Source organism: Corvus brachyrhynchos, unplaced genomic scaffold (genome assembly GCF_000691975.1).
Source record: "Corvus brachyrhynchos isolate BGI_N302 unplaced genomic scaffold, ASM69197v1 scaffold56, whole genome shotgun sequence".
NCBI lineage: Eukaryota > Metazoa > Chordata > Aves > Passeriformes > Corvidae > Corvus > Corvus brachyrhynchos.
In genome coordinates, this window is record NW_008238664.1 from 824,905 (window position 1) to 833,460 (window position 8,556).

At 43.8% G+C, this 8,556-nt stretch overlaps 1 protein-coding gene across 2 annotated transcripts in view; it reads left to right on the plus strand.

Annotated features, from left to right (window-relative positions):
* The window catches only part of CHST11 (carbohydrate (chondroitin 4) sulfotransferase 11), a 193,281-nt gene that overhangs the window by 7,631 nt on the left and 177,094 nt on the right, over nucleotides 1-8,556 (plus strand). The window contains exon 1 of one of the 2 annotated variants that reach the window (XM_008636379.2): nucleotides 3,333-3,409. The exons of the other annotated variant lie outside the window; for it this stretch is intronic. The gene's annotated coding sequence lies outside the window, so the exon portion shown is untranslated. Of the gene's footprint in view, nucleotides 1-3,332; nucleotides 3,410-8,556 lie in introns of those variants that run through there. 2 annotated transcript variants of the gene reach the window in all.

Here is an 8,556-nt window from a genome sequence, read left to right on the forward strand (position 1 = left end):
CCTACACAGGGTTAGGAGACCTGGCATATTTGGCTGTAATATTTTCCTTCCTTGTAAATATTTAAATTGTTTGCTTAATGGATGCATCAGCTTGCTTTTATCTATATTCTGTTAACTCAGGCTTAACGAAAAAGGTCCTCATTGACTTAGGTCTAGAAAACAACATTTACTATGCAAAGTAATTCGAAGTCCGTCCTTGCTTTATCAAGAAGCGTGTTCAAACTGCTTAAGGGGTCTGGAAGATAATCCAGCTGTATCACACCACGCACATATTGAAGCAGACAGGTGAACTCAATAGTGGGTGTGGTTTTTAACCAGCTATACACTTGAGAGTTTGCATCTGGATCCTTCTAAGTCCTTGCAATACACCAACCCCAGAAATGCTTTCTTCAGAAAAATTGCCAGTGGCAAAACCCAATCATAGCTGCAGTTGAGACTGTGGAATAATGGGAGATACCTAGAAAATGTTATTGGGGCCCAGAGTTCTCAGCTGTGAAATCCAAGCATGGTTAGGAGTTGGGTGAAAGAAGAGGAGTTAGGCCTGAAACACGGACTTTGTCTGAGGGTCATCCAGCTGTTGTCAGTGAACCAACACCAGACAAGTTTTTAAAGTATCTGGAAGCATTTAATTAGGAGCTGGTTGTTTCAATTTTAACTTTTTCCAGTCCCATTTTTCAATAAAAATCTCAGCAGCACTCATACTGGAAAGGCAATGTAACATGTTGGTTAGGGATATGAGGCCTGATTTTAATTTATTTTTTCAACTTCCATAATTTAGTTAGTCAAAAACGAAACAAAGATGTGATTATTAGGATACAAGGTCCTTTGCATAGATGTAAATTATTTCTCCACATACAATAAATAGCAGGTATGTGAGGATGAGCCAGCCCAAAACTCAATCAAGGGATGTAGTTACAAAGACACTGTGGGTTTGGCTTCGATTTCTGAGAAGGTTCAAACCGAGTGGTAATGGTTCTATCAATCAGGTTAAAATATGGGTTATTGTTAATGAAGGTAGCTGGGATCCTTTCAGCCACGCAAGTACCTGATGTACCTGGTCAGAATTACTGATACAAAAACTTGTACTTCAGATGAGGATTCATCTCCCCAGGCTTCAGGCATATAAAAATGTGCTTCTAATCAAAGTTAGCCATCAAGCTCCCTTCTGCAGTTGTTGCAGAGAGAGAAAGGGTGAGAGAGACACCTATAAAGGACCATTTTTCCCACTTTTCTTGGACAGATATCTTAAAAGGGACTGGTGGGTGAGGTGACTTCCTTCATTGTGCTGATGCAGCTATAGGCAGCTTCTCAGAATCTGAGCCAAATATAGGCTGAATTTGATAAATTTTCAGCTCAGCTGTAGCATTAAGCAATCTTTGGACTGTCTGTCTCAGGCATGAACAATGTCCCAGGCTCTTCAGGCAGGACGACACTTTTGCTGATCTTGTACAAAGTCACTGTTGCTTGGTATTGGGCATTGAGTGCCTCGAGCATCACTTCAGAGGGAGCTGGCCCCACCAGTGAGGGTCAGTGGCACATCCACATCTGCACATCTAACCTTATTCAGGATGCTCAGAAGTGACAGTGAGGAAGGTCATGTACCTGTTCCCTGGTGTAGGAGCTGGGGAACTAGCTTGTGTCTTTTGCTTTCTCTTGTTTTTTTTTTTTTTTATTTTATTCTCATCTTCCCACCCTGCACACTTGACTGATGTTGAATACAGCCCATCCCTCGGGGAATGTAACTTTCATTTTTAGTAGGGAAATGGTCTTGCAGTCATAAAAAATTGATGGCTGTCTGAAGCAGCAGTTACTCCTGCTTGAGAACTGCATCATTAACCTACAGCACAATGTACACATTACGGACATGTTTATAATTGGGAGAGTGTAGAATTCAGTTTCTAATTTCCTTCTTGTGGAGGCTCATAAAACTCACAGGGAAAACACTGCCTTTGACAATTTGCCATGGCAGACCTCTCCACTTCTGTAGTTCCTTCCAGAAGGATTGTTCTCTGTGGCCATGACAGTGGAGTAGGACAGAAGAGAAACCTTTTTGCTGTTCCGTTTTCAGGTGGGTGACTTCAGCATCTCTGTAGTGATGCCAGACATTGTGAGAAATGTATCTATCACCATGTGCAGCAGCCCAAAGCTGGGTGCAAGAACCTGTAAGGCTCAGTGGTTGAATAGCTGGCAACTGAGGCATGAAATGCCCAGCCTGTCAAGCTTTGGTCACCAGATGTCTTGAGTGGACCTGGACACCCAGGAAAATACTGTTTTTCCTCCTCACAAGTTTCTGAGATGCTAATCAACATTCCAGCTGAATCTCCTGCCTGACCCTCTCAGCCCTCACAGAAGGCATTTGCCAACTCCACCATCTCAGTCAAATAACTGTGAGTTACACCCATGATGTGACCTGAAACAGCAGGTGTGTGTCCTGAGCCTCATGTGAGCTCACATCACTAGAACGGGAATAGAAGGTGGGGGTCATCCAACACAATGTTGGGTTCTCCCTGCATCACATTTACTGTGAGCAGTGGTTTAATTTCTTCACCCACAGCAGTAAGCCCACACATGTATGTCCAGAAGGACCAGGTGCTCTGTCCAGCTCAGGAAGACCTGCTCCTTGTGGATTTCCTAGCTCAACACAGATCTGTTTCCTCATGATTGTCATTGTCCTCCCTGTCTTGATGCTTCACTTCTTCATCAGTGAAGAAAGAGCAGCAGTTTTTCCTCCATTCACCTTTTTGTTCAGATCAAACAAATTTTATCATTTATACCCTATGTAAACTTTGTGTTAAGCTGATAAAAAATGAGTGAATTTAGACCCATTTGCTATAGTCAATGACTGAGACCTGCTTTCTGTTATGAATTGGTAAACCTCTCTGTCAGGCTCTTTGAGTTTGGGCTTTTGATGAGCAACAGATAAACAAGATTTTTCTGTATATTTTAAGTGAATTACATCAGCTTTTAGAAAAAATCAACATTTCACACATCCAAGTTCTCAGGTGTGTTCAGTCCATTTCAGTAATCCAGTGGCTGAGACTTGGCTAAATTTGTCTAGCTATGAATTCTTTCTGAGATGACCCTATATCTTTGAAATGGACTAGAAGGTCACAGCTAGCAACCTGATTCTTGGTTACTCTAAATACAGTGAAGTTAGGATTGCTCAAGAGGAATCTTGCAACTTAGAGATAAAAATGGAAAATATTCCAGTCTGTGTAAAAAAGGGGTATTACTACAGCTGGGTACCTTAAGCAATATAATTCATTTTATTCTGCCTGTTTTTCAGAGACAGTGACATTGGTTGGAACTGTAAAGAGTGAAAAGCAGTAGCTGAAAGCTTACTGTCAACAAACATCTTGTTGATCTGTGTGCATGCATCATTTACGTATAACCTCAGAGGTGTTTCCTGGTAAGATGCAATCTGCTTGCTGTTCTCCTAATTTGAAAACAATGACAACCGTAGTCCAGTTATGCTGTGGCATTATATGCTTTAAAAACACATAGATGAGTGGACAAAAAAAAGTTTCCAGGGTCTGTTGAGAGCTTGTAATTGAATGTCTTATTTCTCAAGCATACTTCTAAAATTTCCATTCCTCCTTGTACACTCACTGTGGAAATTAATTTGGTACAGAAAGGTTATTCTTGGCAATAGAGAGATTTGTCTTTGGGACGTTTCATAGTGCAACCAGTCACTAAAACTAGACTTTGCTGTCCCAGCAGCATATCAGTAAACAACTGGCAGTGAATAGAGATCTTAGAAATATCCCTCTTCCTAGTTTTTATTTTTTGTTTAGAAAACAAACAAGCTGGAAAGATTTCTTTCCTCAGGGAAGGAGAGGACTGAAAGTTCTGGTGATGGCTGAGCTTAGCAGCGGTGGGCAACTTATGAATTACACTCAGTTCTACTAATGCCCCATGTACCTGATGTACAGAAGCCTGCTATTTAGCTGGACCACTCCTAAGCTGTAGGATAAATTTATTTTCCTTACATCCCCAGCTTGCCCTCTTTAACCACTGACATATGTGTCTTAAGGGACTTAAATGTTAAAGAAAGAATCTACAAGGCTGTGCCTGCCAGTAAACAGAAGGGAGGGCCAAAGTGCCTGTTCCCAGCATGTGCTTGTCAGGAATATTCTGGAGTCCTGCTGTGTGGCTGTAGGTTGTGGGGACTACAATAACACAAACTGTAGTCAGGGTCTCTCAGGCTGGACACTGACCTGAGTGACTCTGGAGAGTCCTCTCATCCTGCTCTCTTACCTTGCCTTGTCTTGGTCTGTCTTGTCTCCTTAGCTTTTAAGTGCTGCAAGGAATAATAAATATTTTTAATCAAGTAATTATGAGCACAGAAAATTCTTTTTCATTTTGTTAATAATGGAGGTGATGGGAGATTCCCCTTTTGAAGCAAACTTATTACAGTTCTATAGGAGCACCAGAAAGGGACTCAGCCACTCACAGGTTAGTGTCAAACTGTGCTGGGAAGGCGTGTGAAGTGTCGCATGAACAGAAGGAAAAGCCCTGAGCGCTGTAGGTTTTCTCCCATTCATCTCTGCTTTCAAAGCAGCTGAGGACATCTGAAGCTGGGCTTAACTTCTGCATTTACCAGGCTTTTTACTCTACGTCTGTGTAAGTCGTTATCAGAAATCGGCACCCCAAGGAAACTTAGAGGTACCTGTCATGTGAGCATGTTTTGTGGTCCAGAGGCTTACTCTATCACCAGCACAGCTTGTCATCTCCATAGGGATGGGTCAAGTGCTTTTGGGCTCGCTGTTTCCCACTGTAGCCATTCTCCAGATCCTAAACAGCACAAGAAGATTAATTTCTCTTGGGAATAGGTTCTGCCATCTTTCAGCAGCAATACAAACTCCACAATCAGATCTTGCTAGAAGTCCAGTCTTGGTCAGATCTATGAAAAATGGCAACTTAGAGGGTCCTGACTGTCCAGCCTGGATGTTCTCTCCAGAGAGTGAATAAATTTGCCCTTGGCAAGGGGGGCTTCTGTATTGCAGACAAATATCTGCTAGAAACTAAACTGGGACCAAGCCAAAAATAACTACTGGAGGTTTAAGAGAGTATGTCAGGATTTTGCCCTATGAACCTTAACAAGAAAAAGAAAACTCTTACCTCACTCTGGATGGAAGCTTATTTTTCTTGCTACAAATTAAATAACAATGACAGAAGTCTGACCTTTTCCACTCCAAAATTTAATCCCAAAGAAAGAGTTACTGGAAATCTAATTTTGCCTTCGAGGCTGATTAATTATTTGATCATGCAAGTGTGGGCCAGCCAAACAGTTTACCTTTCTTGCATGGCTGCTGTTCCAGTAAAGAATGTCACCTCAGAGAATAGTCAGTTTAGAGTTTAAACTTAGGAGATGTAGAGAATTTCATATGTTAAAACTGGATTCACTCCCACACCTGTTTCTTAAGCAAAAGTAGGTGTCCGTATAAACACAAAGAAACAAAGAGCTCTTGGAGGGATGGGGTGTTATAAACAGCTACTTAGATTGCTGGTAGTAAGTTAAAAATGTTTCTGTGGTAGATATTTTACATGGCATCCCTTGGTTTTAAGTGATGTGTATTTGGGATCTACAACTACTCAAAATGTCTTGGTGACAGGGTGGCAAAGCCAAGTAGCTTCAAGTGCTGAAGGGAGAAGGCACTTTAGGCACAAGTCGCTGGCAGGAGAACACTGCTGTGGCTCTAACATGGGGTGCAGTAAGGCAGAGCATGAACTTGGGGGCCAGGGACACCCAGGGATGGTGGCAGCAGAAGCTGCTACTTGCTCATGCCCTCCCACTGCCAAGGCTTCCGACCAGAGAGCAGACCCTGCACCAGCTTGGCTGGAGGAGTCCTCTGCATGGGAGCTGGACTGTGCAGTGAAAAACAGCCACTGTGTTCACAGTCTGCAGGCACTCAGCCTATCCTGCAAATGCACTGCTTGTTTGTATCATCTCTTCGTCAAAATGTGTAACACTGGCTGAAATGGCTATTTTTTTTACTTGCCATTATGGTTTTCTGCAGTGCCAATGGAAAAGCGCAGGAAGAGGTTTTGCACGCATTTGACATCCTTACAGTTTTTGTGCCCAGAGCTTTTGCCAAGGGGCATTTGGAAATTTTGACTATTTGTTTGGCGTTTTGAGATGACCTCCCGCCTTGCTGGATGCAAGACCATGCATCACTACTGGCCACACCATGTATGAGCACTTATTTCTGTCCCAGGAATTGTGCTTAGACATCTGGAAATACCTGTCCCTGAATGATAGTGAGGCACTGGGATAGATTATCCAGGAAGACAGTATTAACTTCAGCGCTGGAAAGGCCTTTAAGAAACATCTAGAAAACTGTCAGTCAAGCAGGGCATATACCAAGTTCTTCCCTGCACAGATCAGATCCTTTCCAGCTCTGCAAGTGTGAATTCTATGTACAAAAATTTCCTAGCGCCATGTGGGCATGCCCACTGTAACATGAGCATTTGTGTTGTAGCCTCTCTGCATATAAAATATTCTCTGGCAAGAAATGGCAATTCTGAAAACAACTCCAACTTTTCAGAATAACCCTCTCTGTAACTTGTCACATCCCTCTCAATGGCATTTCTCCATTTCTGCTGGGACAAGGGCTCATCTGTTGTTCTCAGTAGTAGTCTATGTTATAAATACTTCCTTTCCCCCTGCCAAAAGGTAAAGGTGGAAACACCAAACTGGTTAAGAAAGGCATTTTGTTAGAAGCGTGTTTCTCAGTATGACAACGTGGTTTGGAGAATATTCTGTTTATGAAGAGCTCTTTGTCTCACAGGGGAAGAATCTGTCAGGGAGAATAAAATACTCTGGTGTGGACTTCTCCCACACTCCTTTCTGTGTCCAGAAGCCCCTACATTCCAGTTCACCTTCTATTCCTCTCTATTTGTGGCTTTTGGGCAAATCTCACTCATCTCCTCTGAGCTCAAGTTAAGCATAGCAGAGCATAAAGCTCCAGCGCAGACTGGAGACATTCCTTATCTTATGCGTCTCCTCCTGATCTCTGCAATGATCCTCTGACAAAAATGCAAACAAGAAAATGTTTTCAAAGGATTTGTGATGTCTGGGGCAAGAAAGAATTTCCAACCAATTGCCTTCATCTTACCACCTGTCAGAACTCCCCCAAAAAGGCCACAGGGGTGATCATATTTAAATTATTAGTACAAGGGAAGGCTTACTCTGAGATTACAGAAAATACCCTTTTTCCGTAATTCCTTTTTCAAGCTGTACATGTGGTAGGAAGCCCCTTACATTTAAAGGAATGTCACACTACCTGTTGAGGGTTTGGTAAGTGGCTTTGCTGGGGAGAGCAGCTGAAACATGGTGTTGTGGGCAGTCTACTCAGCCAAGACCTGGTTTTAAAATTTAGGTGAGCATAAGATTGCTGGTGCTGCGCCAGTTTTGAGATGCTCTGGTGTGACAGCAAGGACTATCTGAGTGCATTTATAAATAGAAAACAACAAAAAAGAAAAGACAGGGTAAAAGCAGCTTTTACTGTAAAGCTTTATTTATACAGACATAGTCACCTTCAGTGCAGCATTGCTATACCACTCCTTTAGCAGTTTCAGCCTTTGTCAAAGTGGAAAAAAGTTCTCCACTGCTGCAAAATACCACTTTGGTAAAATAAGCAGACAAAACTCCTGTATCCCTGAAACAAGCTTCAGGTTTTGGATCATTATTTTGGGAAGGAAGGAGATTATTTTTTTCCCCTCCCTTTTTCCTTAGTTCATTCTTTTTGCCTAACAGCTCAGATTTAGGGAGAAGCCTTCACGTGAATGATACTGAAGTACTTGCTCTTTTCTCCACTTCTTGGTGGTGGGGCTCATGTGAGTTCATCGCAGAACAAGATGCCAGTGGCACTTGACTGCCAGCCTCCCCTTGCAGACTGGTTATCCCACACAAATGAGTGTCCATGAGCAGAAGGTGCCCAGCACTTCCTTCCCACAAGTCTTTGTCTCACAGCTGCGTGGTGTCCCTGCCCAGAGTCACTAAGTAATCCCACTCGTGCTGAGAGGCCAGTGGCAGACCTGCCATGGTTGCCTCCACCAGGAGCTCAGAGATCTGATGGTGGCAGAGAATATCCCGAGCTAGAAGTGATCCACAAGGATCATTGAGGTCCAACTCCTGGCCCTGCACAGGACAGCCCCAAGAGCTGCACCATGCCTGAGAGCATTGTGCTAACACTTCTTGAATTCTGGCAGGCTTGTGGGGCGTGTTCTGGCGCCCAACCAGCTCCTGGTGAAGAACCTTCCCCTACTATCCAACCTAACCCTCCCCCGGCACAGCTTCAGCCCGTTCCCTCGGGTCCTGTCCCTGGTCACCACGGAGCAGAGATCAGTGCCTGCCCTTCCGCTTCCCCTCGTGAGGATGTTGCAGACCCTCAGTCTCCTCTTCTCCAGACTGAACAAGCCAAGTGGCCTCAGCCGCTCCTCGCGCGGCTTCCCCAGGGCCGTTCCCCAGCTCCGCTGCGCTGCTTTGGGGCAATATTCCCGAAGTTGCGGATTTCCGAGGCGCCGGGCCGGGCCGTGTCCCCCAGCGCCGCC